This window comes from Synchiropus splendidus, chromosome 10 (genome assembly GCF_027744825.2).
Source record: "Synchiropus splendidus isolate RoL2022-P1 chromosome 10, RoL_Sspl_1.0, whole genome shotgun sequence".
In the NCBI taxonomy this organism is placed as follows: Eukaryota; Metazoa; Chordata; class Actinopteri; order Syngnathiformes; family Callionymidae; genus Synchiropus; species Synchiropus splendidus.
Genome location: NC_071343.1, coordinates 14,347,891 through 14,367,460, shown reverse-complemented (window position 1 = coordinate 14,367,460; position 19,570 = coordinate 14,347,891). Strand labels below are relative to the sequence as shown.

General features: G+C 42.9%; 1 protein-coding gene across 3 annotated transcripts in view; it reads left to right on the top strand.

Annotated features, from left to right (window-relative positions):
• Positions 1-18,997, top strand: part of LOC128765883 (glycerol-3-phosphate dehydrogenase, mitochondrial-like) — a 30,959-nt gene extending 11,962 nt beyond the window's left edge. For 2 of the 3 annotated variants that reach the window (XM_053877098.1, XM_053877095.1), the window contains one exon: positions 10,634-18,997. The gene's annotated coding sequence lies outside the window, so the exon portion shown is untranslated. The remainder of the gene's footprint in view (positions 1-10,633) is intronic. The other variant, XM_053877096.1, reaches the window with a different exon arrangement.
• The last annotated feature ends 573 nt before the right edge of the window (positions 18,998-19,570 follow it).

Below are 19,570 nucleotides of genomic sequence, written 5' to 3'. Positions count from 1 at the left end.
TAGCAGCATACTACAATGTTGTCACCGCCAAACACTGACAGAAGATGGGCAGAACATGCTGAATGGCAGACTGAAAAGTTCCCTGCACTCTTATTCTCACGTTTGATTCAGCCTGGGCTGAAGTCATGCAGCGTTAGCATTAGCTTAGCAGGTCGCTACACAACCTAGGAAAATACCTCGCCAGATGAGTTGGTCCTGGGAGCAACAGGTATTAGTGCTGTGCTGACACTTGGGCGCAAGACATTTTTACATTTAGTTTTCACCAGGAGAAAAAAAAGAGTCTGCTGTGATGTCAAATATGCGACTTTTCACTTGTAGATTTATAGTCCTAATAATGACGTGTTTTTTAAGTCACATCATTATTTATCATTTAAATTGAGCTGCAGAATATGTGCGACCCAGAACGTGCTCTAGAAAGTAACTTTTATCTCCCCATAAAAAGATTTTACGTGCCACGGACCGACTGTCAAAATGGTTTACTTCTAGCAATTAAGGGAAAAAATAATCCAGTTTTTCCTTACAAATCTCTCTTTTTCTTTAAAAAAAAAGAGTCAAAAAGAGATAAATCAATCCGATATCAACAACCTAAAGCGTCACCAATATTCAGTTGCAAAGAAACATGTTGAGTGTATCTGAGCCGCCTCCCATCTGAGTGCAGGCAGATATCTGTGGTGTGCTGCTGTGTACAGGTAAGAGTCCCAGAGATCCCGCCGTCATCCTGCAGCCTCCCTGTCCTCCTGACGATTCGCATTTATCACCAGGACACTCGACGCATGTTAGGCTTCCAATGAACTGTAGAATGACCCGCAAATGACAAGCCCGGAGACGTGCAAGCCCCTGCGACTTTGGCGTGAATGAGTTTTAACCCTTTGGTGGCAGGAAAGACGGGAAGAAAGCATAATCTATGATCCCAATGTTTCTGGAATGTTTAAAAAGGTCAATATGCTGATATTTTTGACAGCGCTTGACCTTTTGTGAAAAAAGTAACAAAACCATTGGAATTGAAATAACTTCTTTGTTTAGTTCTGGCACATAATGTATCACAGTCAAAGCATGCTGTCTCCCGCAGCATCTGCCCATGAGTGACCGGACTGTTAATCCGCTGTATTGATCTAATATCAAAAGGTGCTATTTAAATGCAGCGTAACTCTCCAGGTCCCACGATCTGTCAGTGAGCCTTTGTTTGGATTCTGCCTGAATAGGTAATGTCAGTTGCTGGGTCCAGATGGGGCAACATCTTGGGAGGGCAGGTCAGCTCTCTTGACCTTGACAAGAGTGTTTATACTGTACATGCTGTACTCCCTTATACAACAACAATCTTTTTAGGCTCTTAATATATGTTTATGCTATATATATATATATATATATATATATTTTTTTTTTAAGAAACTGAAACTTAACTGATTGAACAAAACAAAGGAAATATGACTGAGATTTTAAGCTAATATAGTTGTTTTACATTGGACAGAGTGATTGATATTATGGAATTAATCCAAGCGTGACTTTATTTCCCTTAACTTTCGGAGCATCTCAAAAGGTTGGCAGCATTTTCCTGTCTGGACGGGTCACCAGCCGGTCACTGTCGTCAGCATTAATGGGCTTCCTGGGAATCCTGCCGTTGCTAACGGTAACCAAAATCATAACAATGAGGGCAGTGAGCTCATTTGTTTTTCATCGTTCCTCAGTTTGTATTTATTACATTGTCTGGAACATAACAAGCATGACATGAAACACATAGTTTTCAGCATTATATTCCTCTCAGTATGTCCGTAGATATATTTTCCTTCTCCGTAGCTGGTTTTGGATGATAATACGCTGCAAAAATATATATTTTTTGAAAATGGAAAAAAAAACAAAAAAGAGTCGCAGTCATTGTATAAATAGCATGTTGTTTTCCATAATATTATCCCTCATGAATGCTGCTTAATAACTGGCATTATTTGACATTATTTTGTGTGAAGCAACTGAGGAACTCAAAACCCACTGGACAAACTCAGAGCCTGAAAGTGTGTTTGCTGTCACCCGACTCTTACTCTTTTTCTTTTTTTGTTTTAATCTTTGAAGACTCTTCCTGGCAACACTCCCGACACGCCGGCTGGAAACTTCACTTTCGGCTCCGGTATTCCCGCGCATGCATTCGATTGACCTTATATTAACCCAGATACATTTGATCTTTAAGAGCCATAAATTGGCTTTTGTCATTACCATAGGTTAATTACTGAGATTTGCTCGGTGGCGTGCTACACTGAGATTGCAATAATAAGCAGCACACAAAAGCCATTTACACTGGCTGCATGAGCACTAAATAGCTATTGTTTTGATCTTGCTATTCCTGTTGGGAGTTTTTGTTTTGCTTTCGTCTATTATTAGACCTCTACCTTGCAGGTCTTTTGATTCTTCAAGATTCTGCTGAGTTTGGGTTTGAAACCTTGCCCTTCCTGTCATTCTCTGCACAATACTTGGGCTGAGGTACTGCCCAGATGTGGCTCCGATTGCTGCACGGTTACCAGTCGGCGGTGAGAAAATGTATTCTTAGATGTTTACGTATCCATAGTGAAGAGCAAGTACTGGAGGGACTTTCAAATATTAAGTTGCTCTGGATTGAATTGGTAAATATGTCCCCGAAAATCCTTGTTTGCCAGGGAAAGACATTGTTACTAAGTGTGATAATATGCAACAACTTTTATTCAGTGTAAACTCCTTAGCCACAACTATTTCCTGGGTCTGCCCTGGGCCTCCTCCTAGTCGAACGTGTCCTGAACACCACATTCAGGAGGCGTCCCAGATGTTCCTACTAACCCGTGTGCAGACGTGCCGCAGACATGTGAGCAGCACAGTCTGCAGAGAAGCCCGTCCAAAACACGTGTGATATTTCAAGAGAGCATTTATTTTCATAAAACATAACCATACAGGAACTTTTGGAACTGAAATTCAAGCTGCTTACAAAGCAGGTGACCACAGAGCTGCTGAAAACACTCGAAACCAACGTCCCTTATCCGTCGATTTGTTTATGCTCACAGCGCCTCTACAGTCCTGGCATATGTACTACATCATTTCAAATCATTTCCAGTGTATCCAAAAGCACTTTTGTGAAACCAGCCCGGAAAATGTCCAGGTTGGCAAATGTGTGGATCCGTGTGGATGTAGCTAGGGTGAAGGTCCGAACCTGGGTGCCAGGTCTTGTTAGGTGGAAGGTGTCTGGATGTCGAAAACATCCATTGTCTGGGTAAAAAAAAACCAAACACCATTCTCTCCTCCTGGGTCATCCTGCTACCACATATCACATTATGAGTTAATATATAAAGAGTTATGTCGCCAAACTTAACAATAAATGAGCAAAGAACATAGGTGGGTGGTTTCTCTCTCTCTGTCTTATGAGAAACGTCTCACATTTCTTTTCATTATTAGAATCCTATGTCTCTCAGACTGATCCGAAAAACAAAAGTGCAGACAGGAATTGAACATCGATTCATATCCTGTCTTTCCAGTGGGGACTGTTGCCATAGCACCTGCGAAAGTTGCAGTAATTAATACAGAATATATTTGGCTCATCCAAGTTAATAATTGTATTTTTGTGTGTTTCTGTCTCTCTAGTTCCAGTTAGGCGGGTTCCTTGGGTGTTTAGAATGTTTTGCTGTGCGTCGTGTTTTAAATAAAAGGAGGGCATCGCGCCACTTTTAACGGAACATTGACTGCCTCCATCCTGCTGTTGGAATGGAGCTTTGGGTTTTGGGGGTGGTGTGGGTGTTTCTGTCAACAACACATTCTAGCTTCTGCAAACACAGAACAGATATATTCATAAGGATTTTCATTACATCTGATATAAAAAGCTTGTTTTACTGCTGATGAAAAGTGATGGGGGAGACGTTCACTCCTCTCATGGAGTTGCCATAATGAAGACTCCAATCTCTGCAGGACATCGCAGGCTGCTTCTGCGGCATGTGATGGTACTGTGCTGGGATGTGCACCTGATGGAGTGGCTTTTGGAGGGACCGTGAGCCAAACATCAGTCGTCTTTTAATGAAATGCTCTTTTGTTCATCACCTGTGGGGTCAATATTCTGTGAGGACAAACGCACATAAATAATCCACTGAAGACCATAGAAAAGAGTCTGGCTCTACAATGAAAGGCAACAGTCTGACTGTGACTTAAATATAGGGATGAAAGGCAGAGATCATAAACTGCCTGATGATTTCTTCATTATAAATCCATTTATTCAGTGGGAAGTTAACTTTTTCATTATTATTGAACACAATAATTTGTTTTTTTCACTTTGTTAGAGCAGAAACTTCCAACACTGTTCTTCCCTTAATTTATTTATTCACCCATAATACATTCCAAAATAAATTACATTATCATATTTCTATCTTTTTAAGAGCAAAAAGGCGTCAAATTAATGATGGAAATCATAATTTTGTTTAGACATGACACTCTTCCCCCACTCACCTCCTCCCCTCCTCCCTCCCTCCTGTGACAGTGGCAGTCGTCCGCCGCTCGCTGACAATGATGAATGCAGAACATGAAACACATTAATGCGGCGGATTCTGGTCAATGTCAGCTCTTTCTTCACTGTGTCAAGTTAAACAAACAAGATCAAGCAAAAGCGAAATGGTAATTGACCCTCCGGATATACGACCCTCAGTGTTGAAGCAGGAGGTGGCAGGTGTCGTGATTTTTCAAAAAGAAAATTTGGAGATGAAGCGGTCTCTTTTCAACTCCAGATATCCCTTAATGTATATGAGTCAGGTGGTGTTTGACACAATGAAATGTCTTGTTTACAGATGTGGCCATTTGATAAGTTGGACACATCATTTTCTTTACTCTTTTTGAGTTTTGTGTGTAGAAACAAAACACAAAAATGTCTCAATTCGTCATAAATCCGATTTAGAAGGACAGATCTGAGGCATTGGCCATTGTTCTCCTTTCTCCATGGACCACAGATTTTTTTGGCTCAATAACTGCGTAATTCTCTCGCTTGCTGAATTAATTCATTTTTTTTATGAATAAAGATTTTACTTAAATATTTTCCTAAAAATTAATAGTGATGTAACGTATGCAGTCATAAAATAAAGTCATAGATCTAAGTAGCTCAAGTGAGGATGCCACTTACTTTGGCACCTGAAGAAGAGCCATTCACAGTTTTACTCAACTTACTTTATACTATACTTTTTATTAGGGATTAGGGCCAGTGAAGAAAAATATCAAAAAAAAAATTGGCAGTGAGACTTTCATCTCAGAATTCTGACTTTAAAGTCAGAAGTCAGAATTCTAGTCAGAAGCCTTTGTTCTCAGAATTCTGACTAAGTCAGACTTTAAAGTTCTCACTTTAAAGTGAGAATTCTGAGATTAAAGCCAGAATTCTCACTTCAAAGTCACACTTTAAAGTCAGAATTCTGCCATTTTTTTTTTCTTCACTGGCCCTAATCCTCTTCCGCGTACTTTGTGCATACAATGCACAGAGAACATGAGAACACTACACTTCCAGTAGATGGCCTCAGTCGTAAATGTGTTAAAATTTTCCACCATTTTTTATTGTGTCGTATCCACACGTATTTTACATGTCAGTCAGCTAGCAGCCTTTTTATCCTCTCTTTAAGCACAACAAACTTGTGTGCGTCAGTTTCTGCCCTTCTTCAACCCCCAAAGGCACCAACCGTTCGCTGCATCACCGTGCTAAACAAGATACAGTCCCAATTAAACGTGTTTAAATACCCCGCAGAAGGTGCGTGTGATGGATTCCCGGAATTGTAATTGTGTTATTAAGATGAGTGGTGTGTTGTATTTGATGCTGACTTTTAATTTCTGTATCTGTCCGAGCAGTTGGTGTTTTTACGACTATTAATTTATTACCTGGCTTTTGTCTGCGTGGCCACTCGCATTTACAGAGTAATAAGGGAATGTATTTAATACTCCCCGCTTCCAGCGGCGGCGGGAAGTGCGCGCATGAATCAAGGGGCCTGATTAAACCGCTCTGTCCCCGGCTGTTAAGCGTGCTTAATTTCATACCATCTATAAATAAAGCAATTATTTAGTTATGCGCTCTGTCCAAGTTAAAGCCCTGTGTGTTTGGTTCTGCCGCGACCATTGTAAATGACGGCTGTTTCAAAGACGGAGTCCGCCTCCAATGAATCCTCCTCTGGTGTGGACCAGAGCTGCTTTTATTAAGAAACCAGTGCGGTTATTGTTCCAACAAAGCCCAAACTGTTGGGAGAGTGTCTCTGTGAACGCGCCGCGAGACGCTTGGTCCTAAAAAGCAGGGAGTTCTAACGCACATCTTTGTTGGGCGTAATCTACAGATTGTTGTGCCTGGCCATGTGGGCATTACGCAATGTAAACACTTCAAAAGAACACAAGCAGAGAAATTCTCAAGACTGAGTGTGTGGGAGGGCTTATCTGAGAGTCTGCTGCCAGTTTTAACACTTGAGGATGCTTCATGTTGAGGAGATTCAGGCCCCGTTTTTCTAATCTTCATTGTCTCACGCTCGCAGTCGTCCAGAGTCTTGTTTTGACTCCGAGCAAAGCGATGACAAATTCCGTAAGCTGATCAGCAAACAGCCTTTTGGAAACGACGGACTGGTTCCAGTCAACAGTGCTTCTGCGTGACACCCCAGACATGTTAAGGTGGAAACTCGAACTGGACATTTATTCAGATAAGAAGACTTTAATGTGGTGGCGTTTTTAACGTAGAAATACATTTGCATTTAGATGAATGAAACCAGGATTTGAAAATGAATTTTAAATGAACATTAAAGATGCAGCATTGTATTATGATAAGATTCTTTTTGCTTCTTTCAGTTTAAGCATTTTGGCATCCTTGATAATAGATGTTTCGAGCTTATGGTGCATTCCAGTGGTGTTCGTCACCATTCTCACCATCCCAAGTAACCTAAACAGGAAGTAGATGTTTTGAATCAATGAAATACGTCAAAAGAAACGTATTCTGCAAACTTGTGTTTCCTCTCCATTTGTGCGTTTTAGATGCAAACTGAAGGTATGTATTTATTAAGAAGTTGCTTCTATCCAGACAAGGCCTGCGTGACAATAGCTTTGGTCACTGTCTCCTTTTCTGACATCAATAAGTAGAACTCGCTTGAACTCAGCTGTGGCGTCATTCCCAGCTCCAACTTCCCTCTTCCGAGGTAACTGGAACGCAGCATTGCTCCCTTTACGTAGAAAAACATGCCAGTCCTTTTCAAATGATGTTACTGTCAAGGAAAACATACGTTCATGCGTTCTAGACGTTGGTATCGGTGTTCACCAATACATCCACCAGGGGGAGCAGCCCAGAGTTAAAAAGTTTATAACTACAACAAAGTCCAAAACAAACATGGCGTCTGTGGAAGTATTGACCTCTTGCACAACAGAGGATAACGGAGGCAGCGTGGCAGTGAGGCTGTTAAATATATATCGCAACTGGAGGACGGAGAATTTCCACCTTTGTTATGTTGTCTACATCACCCATTAGAGCTATGTATCAGGTAGTAACAGCAACACTGGTCCTATGGTTTCTGGTGCAACTGCTCCGTTTGGTCCGTATCCGTAAGCTTTGTGGAAATGTGCGGAAATACGGCAGAAATGAACGCCGAGCATGGACAGAAGGCTCCGTCCGTACACGTACAGAATGTTGATCATAAATGAGCCTTTACTGCGAGCAAAGATGCAGACGCAGTTGTGACCAAGTCTTTCAATGTATGTCACACTCGAATTTCAAGGGAAATGTGAACTCTTTCTAGCCCTGGACTGGATCCTTCTGGCTTTTGGTTTGTCTAAAGATGGCTATAGAGCAGGAATAGAAGGGCAGAAGTGGTTTATTTGTGTAGCTAGCAGTGAGTTCTGTCACATTCCATCATCTTCCTGATTTATTTTGTTTGGTCACTACCTGTATTCCAGCGTATCCTTTTTGGGTTTTGACTGAGAACCAGTGCACACAGCTGCAGGTACATTACGATCTGAAGTACAGTTTGACTTGAAGTGTGCTTTTGTTTTTTGGGTATGTCGTTCTTACCCCCACACCTTTTTCTTTGTGTGTATAGAAAGCATTCAGTGTGACTGTGCTACAAATGACGCCAGACTGTTTTCCACACCTAGGGCCAATAAACGATACAAGTTCTGTCATAGTAAATGCAGACCATCCAATAGAGGGTGAACATTTAGGAGCTCTTGACTTTAAAGCTGAGGAGAGCCCTATGGTAGATATTGGAGAGAAGACTGGCAACTTTTGTTTTGACAGTGAGGTTTAGCAGAAATGCTTATGTTGCATGTGCAATGTGGAATTGTCCCGGAGAGATCCAAGAGTAAAATGGCTCCTGAAGGAAGAGATTGGTCCCGGAAAAACCTTCTCCCTCGATGGGCCGAGAAGGAATGAAACCTACTGAACAGTTTTGTTGTCTGGTTCCATCCCCACAAAAGGTATGTCCAGGACGTACACTGTGCACTGGTGTTTTGTACAACCGCACACGCTCACTGGACGACCCACGTGTACTGTCATTAGGAAATAATGGGCAGCCTTCATGGTTGGGAGAGTTCTACTTAACATTTCCCTGCAAGCAAATGGGCTGGAGTCCAAACCAACCTGGACAGAGGCCAGTGGGATCCCAGTATGAAAGTTGAAAATGAGACTCCCGCGCACAGACACACTCAGGTGTAATGGCCGTGGTGTCTCTATTAAGGCGGCTGTCTCCGTGAAGGTGGTCGTTTCGTGGCGCTGCTCATTCAGCCTAGTCGATGGCTGAAGCTGCAGCGAACCATTAAATAAAAAGCAGGCCTGAGATGAGGTGCTTCTGATTGGGGTTAATTGGATGTAATTGAAATTTACACTGTACAGTGGACGACTCATTAAGAACAGATTTAAAAATGATGTTGCCTGAGCTCAGGTCATTTAACCGCTTTAGACTGAAAAGTGGACTCTGGAAAAATAGTTTGCATCGCTGGAAAGGCAGCGCCTGACGTCACATCGATGTGTCGCGGAGAGTGTGGTGGAAAACTGCTGAGACGGCGCCTGGTCTTCCTCAGGTCTCACGCAGTCAAGGACGGGACTCCAAAAAGTGATGCCGCGGCACTCGCCCCTTGCGCTCCTTACCTCTTCAGGACAGCCTTGTTTTGGTGGTCTCATACCGCATCCAAGGAACTTTAAGTGGCATTTTTCTGTCCGTCTTTTCTGTAGCCTGATGTCCAGGAAGCACTATGGCAACCAGTGATGGAGACTATGTGAGGGAGAAGCCTTGTGAAAACCTGGCAGTCTCATTAACCAGTCCAGTGTCAGCACCTGTCATTGCTCTTTGTGCATGATGCATTCTGTCTTCCATCAGCCGACAATTGTCATAGCAGGTCTGGGGCCTCGACACAATGGTGGAAAGTCTTGATCCAGTTCTTTCCCGAACATTGCTGAAGGTGTCTTTAGGTCTTGTTCTCAAGTGAGGGAAGAATGGAGTGTGACTCTGCCAGAGTGAGTTGTCATTCTTGAGAAACTCCAGTTTAGGTGAATCAGGCCTTAGCCAGGTTTGAGCACTCGCACCTTCCCGCCACCTCTCAAGTCGCATTCAAAAAGTAGGTCAGTCTGCTGTTGGCAGGTAAGTGGAAAGACATCATGGCGGATCACAGAGGAAGAATTGTATCCCACTTTCTACTGTGAAGTCTGTGTGTGCGTGTATGTGAACTCGTATAGCTATACTTGTGGGGACCAATTCTTGGACACACCTCCTTGTGGGGATCCTATGCCGGTCCCCATGAGGTTAAGCCTTAATTTCAGGATTGAAACATAACTTAAATTCTATTATAATGGGTCATTATAATGGAATATAAGTTGGCTTTAGGTCCTGGTTAAGGTTAGCCATGTGTTTATGTGTAGGTTTAGGGCAGTGTTTCTCAATTATTTTCTATTGCGCCCCCCCATCCAAGGAAGAAGTAAACATTTCGCGCCCCCCCCCAACTCTCCGCCCCTGCAAATGGTATCATTTGTCTGTAAAAAGCACACATCTGCATAGCATTGTATCCTTCTTAAGTTTAAAGAAAAGAAAAGAAGAAAGCAACTTACATCAACTGCCAATAATTGAAAGAAAAAACAGATGTTTTTAAGTAAAGTGGATGTGTTCCTCGATGTCACATGTGCCCCCCGGCACCACTCCGCAACTCCCCACCCCAAAACATGTCCCCTCAAAACATAAACACATGACGATGAACAAATTTATTAACTAAACAAATTTAGGCACTCCAACTACTTGGTATCAGAAGTAGGATTATATGTTACGGTTAGGTTTTTTCTATTGACAGTTGGAGCAACTCAGTTTTCCATTTTCTATGAATCAGTAACAGCAGTATTTGATGACATTTGCCAGTCAAGATGTGGCTGAGGTTATGTGACTGACGTCGTGTGTCTTCGTTCAGAATAACTGAAGATGGACCATTGTTTCATGACACTTTCAAGATTTGTGAAAAATTGACAAACTTACAAGTGATTTCCTGAAAATGACATAGCAATTATGCTATGATGCTAATAAAATATGACATTATATCAACTGACCTGAAGTCAGCTGATATTATGCCTGTATCCTGAAAACCTTTGAGATTTCTTGCGTGTTATGCAGATTGCTGACCTGTGCTCAGTTTCATCAACATCAGTTTGCTGTTTTCCTAGAATTCCTCGTGAAGTCCAACGTTGCGGAAGACTGTCCCGAGCAGCCCGTGGACGTGAAGTGCCATGAGATGAGCTCAGTCGGACGGATTTCAGCTCTAATCCGTTTGATGTAAGTGAATTTAAGTTCTAATTCGTGGGCCTCTCCACTGTACAACAAGCTGGAATCTGCAACATCCGGCCCATGAATTCAAGAGGAGAGCGAGAGAGGGAGAGAGAGAGAGAGGGTGAGGATGGAAGAATGTGGTGTTTAACTGGAAGGCGGCGGGTTTTATCAGTCACTGGCACCATTTAGCTGACAAAAACGAGCAGGCCAGCTCTGGGAATAGGGCCTAGGCACCGGGTGCTCACCAAATCCTCCCAAGAAGAATATCAGCGCTCCTCACATGCTGCTGCCTGACATCCACTGCTGTAGCTGAGAACTATCTCCATTGTCCAGTTTGATAGCCGGAATCAAACTGATTTACTGCAAATCCATCTGAGCTTTGATAAATCTATTACACTTTCATTTGGCTGATTTCATTAACGGGAATAAAACCAGCCATGCTTCCTGCATAACTGCCTTTTAATGGCTTGGCCCTGTCACCTGCCTCAGCATTAATCCCTCTGACTTATTGCAGCGCAGAGGGAATGAGTAATGGCTATTTGAATGTGATCAGCACAGTACAATGCAATTAAGGAAGCAGTACTGTTCGCTGCCTTTAATCCTGAACTAATTTGAATTGCAGTTTGATAGCACTGTGAATCCTGCATAATTATGTAGGGTGCATATTAAACTCTGTGACAAACTGGAGAGGCCTTTAACTAGCCCTGCCATGAGGAGAGCGGCCAGGAGAACGCCAGCGCGGTGGCCAGCCGCCGCGCGCCGGAGCTCTCAATTACCGCCGTGGTGGGTGACAGGTGAGACCGCTGGGGGAGAAGATGGGTGACACTGACGTCTTCCTTTTGTTCGCTCGCTCTCTGCCTCACGCAGCCATACACAAACCGAATCTCACCCCCACCCCCCCGGAGTTCAGAGTGGGAGTTTTAGAGATCAAGGGAACTCCAATTCAAGTCTACGTTATTGTTTAAGTAAAAAAAAAGTGTGGTGTTTATGTATTTTCAGACTCTAAAATATGTGAAAAATGTTGATTAAATATAGTAGTTATGTCCTCTCATGCACACATAAATAAAAGTCATAATGATGATTTATTTGTTTTGATAATATTTTTTATACATATATGAATTCTAGAAAATGAAATAGGACGTCTAACAAGGCTGAACCTGCAAGGAATTGCTAATCAAAATATGTATGAAAAATTATTTTTTTAAAAATTAGATAAAAAAAGGTGTGTCGGAACAACAATGCCATTTTACTGAGAAATGCTGGCTCTTTATATTGACATAAAGATTATCTAATATACATTTTTTTTTATCAGTATTGAATTACTGATATAGAACAGTAATTCAATGTGTTACTTGGTTTCACTTAAACAACCTGTGACCTAAACAGTGACTCTCGTGGCTTTCTCCGAATATTACAATTATTTTCTCAGTTTGATTTTAAAGTGATTGTTTGCTTTTGGTCGGTAGAAGAGAAAGAGAAGCGGGGAGACAGGGAAAGGTTTGCACCTGCACCTGAAGAAGAGCTATGTCATTCATGCAGTTTCATTGTACTTAGACTCGCATGACAAGTGTGTTTCTGACAAGATCAACCAGATCCAGACCTTTTTTTTTTAGAACCCAGCCATTGTATAATTCGCCAAAACGTGAATAAATGTACCACTGGACTACTCAAAAGAGGACGGTACAAAGTTCGTTCTTTTAATTTCATACTTTGTGTTAGTGTCGAAATATGCAAACCACAGTAACAATAACAGTTTGTCTGCTCACCAAATGTCACCTGTATGAATGAACTGCTGTCGAAACAGTGCTACTTCCAGACACAAACAACAACAAAATTGTCTCCAATGCACCAGCTACAAAGCCACTACACTAAAACTGACATTTATGTGCTTAAAACTGCACAAATAAAGTAACCAGAAGTTACATTTTAAACCACAATATTGACCGTTGAAGTGATGAATTACGAAATCTGTGAAAGTCAGTCAAGCAAAAGTTTGTCGAGCTTGTGTTTGCTGCCACCCAAATGTAACAGTGAGTATCCCGACTTGTAAATATGCGACTGGGTGTAAAGATATTCCATTGTGCTTCACAGCAGATCGAGGCAGATAGCGAGACGAGTGGGTGCGAGGATGGATGGAGCGAGCAGAGGATGCTGAGATGGAGGGGAGAAGTGGAAGGGAGAGCGAGACAGAGAGGGGGCTGCTGGCTAAATTAAGCCATTGTGACTCAAAATCCTCCTTTAATAAGGTTCATGCTGTCTACAACTTCATCATTTTCTCCTGAATGATAATTACTTTATTCAATCATGTTCAAGGTTTTAGCGAGAGCTAGCATTGATTGATTAACTTCAATTACCGCGCTCGCATTTGCATAGATAAAAACTGCTTTTCAATTTGTGAGTGGCACGCGGGTGGAAACCCTGCCTGGATATTTGCATCTCAATGTGAACGGTGAAGGATAAAGGTGGGAGCGCGGGGTCTGATCACTGCTAAGCCCTTTCTGCTCGGCTGCGCCGGCATCTATTTTCCCATAAACACCCTTTGTTATGATGTTGGTGGGCTCCCTCCACGCAGAGAGAGCCAGCGGTGAGCTCTGTTTGCCGGCCGGCTTGACAGCTCTGCCGGGGGATTAAGGCCACGTCGCGCCGCAACTCAGTGGTGAGCTTAGGTGAGCTCCGGCGGCGGTGGCGCAGACAACTGTTGGGGGGGTGACACATGAGATATCTAAAGGCTGACTGGACTAATGAAGATGCACATGTGTACAGAGCAGGAGGCAGCGGCCGATAATTACAATTATCACACGCCCGTATCAATCATCATTAGCTGCTCTGAAAAACATATACCCTCCTGCACTCTCATTCTTAAGAGTTTTGTCTCTTAAACTTTGAAATAGATCTTCCTTCTTGGCCATGAAGTGTTAATAGAGCGGCCGCCTGTAATAGCAGACGTGTGAAAAAAAAACCCTGGATCTCTGATAAAAAAAAAAGTGGTTTAACAACGTATGGAATCTTCTATTTCCTGCGGCAGGTACTGTACAAGTATCAAGTGAGCACAGCTGTGGCACTTCGGCGCCAGTATTGGGATTACTGTCACCTTTGTCTGCATATTTTGTCTTTGATTAATGTCACCCAAATGGTGTGTCGTCAGATTGAGAGCCCGCCTCATTAGCATGATTTTTTTGTACATGGTGAAAATTTGGGGCTAAATTAGGCAGTGGCAGTGGCGTGGCAGTGATTTTACTTGAGAAAAAACAGAAAAAAAAAGCGGGGAGTTACACCTGTGAGATATGCTAATCTGTCCCGCAGCCGTATTTACTTTCATAGACATTAGCATTAGGGAGCTAATAATCAGGGCGCTCACTTGAACCCCCCTGTTTGTGGGCTAAAGAGGCGAAAGCGTCACCTTGGATGTATTTAGTGGCAGTAAACCATCCGTCGGTGTCTTTTTAAACACGCCACGGCACCGTCTCCGGCTGCCTCGGAGGGGAATTCCCAGATGGTGGGCCGTGATTAGGCGGCTCACGACGCTGTTCAGCGGCGAGCATCTGGAAACACAGGTTGAAATGAACACCCTCATTTTCTCGAAATGAGTGTCATTCAATTAATCTCATTATTAGCCATGCAAAAGCCGAGCGGCTAATAGATTCTTCATTCACTGGTCGTGATCCTCCTGCGCGTGGCGAGCGCTTACGTTTGCTGAACCAGCTGTTTAGCGGGGAGTCACAACCGCCTCCAGCTTCAACTTCTGAGGTGTGATTTTAGTGTTTTTGTCTTGAACAAACTTTGTCTTGATTGGAATTATTGTTGTTGTCGTGAGAGTCCGATTCTTCGACGAGTCCCGCTGTTTTTTGTTTCTGTAATCAGAGACTGATTTTAATGCGGAAAGCTGGAGAAGTGAAATGGAATGTTTGTCTTCAGCTTGCAAGAAGAAAGTGCTTTTGATACTTTTGTTTTACACGACAAAACTTGACTCCACTTGGTGTAGTCAGAGCATTTTTACTATGCAGTTAATCTACTCTAGTTCGGCTCAGTAAACATTTTGTTGTTTAATATACAAGTAACATCCGACTTACGACCGGGATCTGTTCCGACCAACCAGTCGTAAGTCAGATTGGAAGTAAGTGGAATGCCATTCAAAATGGCCGACGCGAGGGTTATAGGTGCTACTGTAGTGGTAGATCTCTGTGTGAGAGTGAGATGCTGGGATACTGTGCTGCCGTAACTGTCGTACGTGATGCCGGGCCGCTACATGCTGCAGTGCCAGACATTAAATAAAAAAAAAAAAATCATCATCTGCTGGCCGTGGTCAAAAGTACGGGTGGCCGTAAGTGGAGCAGGTCGTGAGTCAGATGTTACTTGTATACAAAAGGAGCCCAGCTGAAATTTGCAAATGGCCGATGATCAAACGCTATAACTGGAGGACGGAACTGGACAGGCTTGACATTATGAGCCTAAAGTCTGAGCGTACCAGTTGTTTCAGATGGCACACATCATCGTGCAGTTTTTAAATGTAAATTCATATCTGAAACGGTTTCGGCGTTTCGTTCCAAACCGACCCCCAAAAGTGAAAATCTGCCGTTCGGAATGCATCATAAACCTGTAGCATATTCTGAAAACTTTCCGAGTAAACATTTTGTGAGTATAAAGCTCTTATAATCTTATTTTAAAATTATGCGCATCAACACGAGGCAGGTGTAAATAATCTTACACATATTTTAACCAAGAAAAACAACAGTAAGTAGTTTAAGCAAGTGCTTCTCCTACAGTAGTTACTTTACTCCTTGTACTATGCTTTTATTTATTTATTTCTATTTAATTTTAGGCTGGAAAATGCTGATATATGTGTTACTAAATTCAAGAAATTGAGGAACCATTTGAATGTCACGTTTGTGATTCACCATAGTCACACTACAGATATGTTGAAGAAGCATGTTCCACCCCGTCTTTGTGAAACAAAATCATTCCTTTCAGTGTGAGTAAGACGATGAAATGGATGAGTGATGCAAATAAATAATTTCTTGGCAGCCCTCAGGAGTGTGAAATCTGAAATAGCACCGTCCCAGCTCAAGCTAGCTGGACCTCACCAGGCCTCCTGCGGTTATTTCTGCTACATTTGTTCCCAACAAAAATCCGTTGATCTTCTCGATTTTAAATTCGTTCTTCTCCTGTCACTTTCCACTATCTGACATAATGGCCATCTCCTTTCACATTCACAGTGATTTAAGACTAAATTGGCCTGCGCTGCGCCTGTCTCCATGCCACCCTTCTCACCCCCACCCCACCTTGGGTGGCCCCCCCGCGAACCCCCCTTTGTGGGCAGGAAGGAACCTCTTTCCAAGCTGGAGAGTCTCCTGCTGGGACTGCTGCGCCGCTGGCGAGGGAGGGAAGACGGAGAAGGAAGAGAGGTGGGGGGGGGCGGTCATGGACCTGGAGAGCATTGTCAACAGCAGACACCTCCCCCGTCCCCTCATTCTTCTATATGCTGCCCTTTAGTACCCTCCCCCATGTACAGACGCAGTCGTGTGTGCGTGCAAGTGTGTGCACTTGTCATATGTCTCCATTTGAGTGTCACCGCCGGACACATTTTTCAAAAAGACCGAGGAAGTGAGACGCAGTGATGTCACTCAAGTTAATTCTGAAAAACAGCGCTGCATTGATCTAGTTGGTGAAAAATAATTATACATATTAACAAAAAAAACATCCAAATAAAGTCCTCAGCCTTTTTTGTGCCCAGAATTTCAACATTACATGAACAGATGGACCAGAGTTTTCTCAGCCTCCCTCAAACGTTCATGTTAAAAACTGGTTCATTTTCTAAAGAGGTCAATATGATGGCGGAAAACAACTTTTATTTTCAGCATTGTTACTGCTTGGTTTGTGGCTATGGCTCATATTGTGTTGCAAAACACATTCAAACGCTTCATTTGAGCAGGGTGCATTTTTGTCTGACATCATGCCCAACTAACCCTTTTGGCTGTATTTTTGGCTCAAAATCCCTTATTTTATCTGCGACATGACTGTGATGCGCCTCCATTTTTCACTTTCTTAGTGGTACTGAACATGTCAGCATGTCAACGTATTGCATTCTCAGTGCAGAGTATCATGAGAGAACTGTAGCAAGACAACTGCGTTTAGTGCGTATCGTCTTCATGAGTGATCGTACATGTAGATATTCCTCTGAATGTTGCAGAAGAAGGGCTCCGACTGGATGCAAAAAAGCAGGCATTTTCAGGTCCAAAGCCAAATATTAGTTTTTCACATTCCAGATTTTCACATAGGGCTGTACGTTGTTTTTAGCCTAATGGAATACATCATGATCACAGATAGCAAAATCAACATAAGAATTGAGAATGAAAGGAAATCCCGTTTTTCATTCAATTTTTGAGATAACAGCTGAAATGAATTCATTTATATGAAGTGCCACCCATTGATTTTAGATGAAAAAGTCATTCTATTATCCAGACACTGCTTCATGATCCTCCCGCCGCTCGTCTCTGGTCCATAAACAGGCGTCCGTCAGTTGCTCTTGAGCCTGTAATGCAAACACCCAGCAACTTTATACACAAGGCGGACATAGCAATTTCATACTGGCAGCGGATGGAACAGGCACGTTAAACAAAGCAAACAGCTGCATTGAATTTTGATGGCGGGAAGCTAAGCCTTGGACTGGCGCTGTGGAGAGTTTCGCTTGAAATATATTCATGCTGGAAAGAGAGAGTATTGTGTTATCAAGAGGCTCTGTTTACCTAGAGAATCTACATATGGCTATCTAATATCTTTGTGCCATTGAGCAGGTTGGAAGCAGGAGTCCCAGGAGTTTCGCTGCGCGGATTATGCACGGCGGGGGTTGAACTATTGCCCCCGTGTGATTGAAAGACCTCCACCAGCTTAGGCCCTGTTTATTGTACATTTGCATGGCTCAGTTGTGCCACACTGCTGGGAAAGCATCGCCAGCCAGCCACTTCATATCGCCAGCGCTGTAATTTGGTTGGGTCCGGATGGCTCCGTGCCTCGGAGGGAGGCTTATAGGCAATCATTTAGTCCCATTGACCAGGATATGCTGTGATCAATATCTCACTCTGGGCCCCGCATGGATGGAGAAGACAAATGTTTGTGTGTTTGTGTCCAGTGTTGACACGGCGATTCAGAGCGAGGTACCAAAACGTGTCCTTAATTTCGTGTAATGAGGGATAAGCTGCTCTTCCCCCGCCACGGAAGAAACCAAACTCACACGTCACTCACAGTAGTTTCCGACCACTGAAGATCACAACCATTAGCAAGGATAATTGCATTTGCAGCCCTGGTGTGGTCAACTGCGCCACTTGGCTAATTTATCCTGGTGAGAGCTTGACCTTAAGAAATGTAATTACACACACCTGACTTACACTACAGATCTCTTTACTGGTGTAATTACCACCAAACAATTAACTCCCCGGAACTAGCAATGCGTCCCAAACATCCCATTGGTCTGGAAATGTAGTGCACAATGAACACTGAAGGCTCAAGTCCCGCAGCACAGCAGCTGACTGGTCCTCATGAGGAGAGGGTTGCTGGTTTCATACTAGCTTGAGGCAACCTTTTCTTGGATGCATCCTCTCCTCTACCTTGTAACTTTCTTCTCCTGATACTACACCGACTAGGCGGGCTAACTAGGAAGTGGGCTCTGCCTGTGGCCCTTTGTAGCTGGGATTGGTCCCAGCAAGTGCACGCAGAAAATACATGAGAGATAAAGTCATGTTTCGTTTCTCTTGTGCTTTTGTTTTGTTATTTCCTGTGTCGTTTCCTGTTCCATCTCTCCCTTCAGCTTCACAGCAGCGCAGCTGGATCCCATTCCGCTGATTAGACTCTGATTTCTACACCTGGGTTCCAGTCTTCGCTGCCAGACGTTTGTTCCACGTCCTCACAGTAAACTCTGTCTCGACCCTCTGTTCTCTCGTGCTCCTGTTATAGATTTCTAAATGCCGTGCGTGCTTGAGCTTCTTTCTGCTGCCTCCTTAGTTGGTTCTCCTCGCTCCGTTTTCTGTTTCTCGCTTCTCTCTATTTGATTGTGTGCGAGTTTAACTCACCTTTTGCTTTCCTCTCGTCATAGTTATTTCCTTGTGTGTGTGTGTAGAACCACCACCGAGCGCTTTCTGTTATTTGGGCCTTGTGAGTTAATTTCTGAGTACGTTTGCGTTGTCCCTGTTAGTTAGACTTGAATTTGCCTGTTTTCTGTTTCAGGTTTTTCTCCTTCCCTTGAGTGTATTTCCCGTTCCGTGTTCTGGCGTCGGCGTCCTTGGTTCTGCGTTCCTGTTTGTCTTTTGTGTTCTCGTGTATTTGCTAATAAACCTTGTAAAATCTACCCTCGATCTCCCGGGTCTTCTGTCAGCCTGCAACAATCCAGCATCTGGGTCTGATCCGATAGACAACCATGACAGATAATAGGGAAACATTCACTACTGTCTCAATTTTCATCCAGAGTTCAAATCAAAGCTAAAACTCATATTTTAAACAACTTATTTATCCATTGATGCATGTGTTATTTAAGTGTTATTGAGTTCCAAGAACGAAAAATTAGAACCACAGAAGGAATGAGCTTAAGATGTAACAGGTTCCATCACCACAAGTTAGACGTTTTATATAAATATCCCATCAGTGATGCATTATTAGTGATGATGATCAGACATCATAAAGCATTTCCAAGGCGCCATAGAAGATACTCTGTTCATGATCAGGTATGACAACTTATAACAAGGTTTCTACAGAATGGTAGTAGAGGGTGCTAAATTGGAGAAGTGTTATTTCAAATATATACATATTTAAAGTTAGAATATGAGTTTGTTGATTTGTTTCAAGTG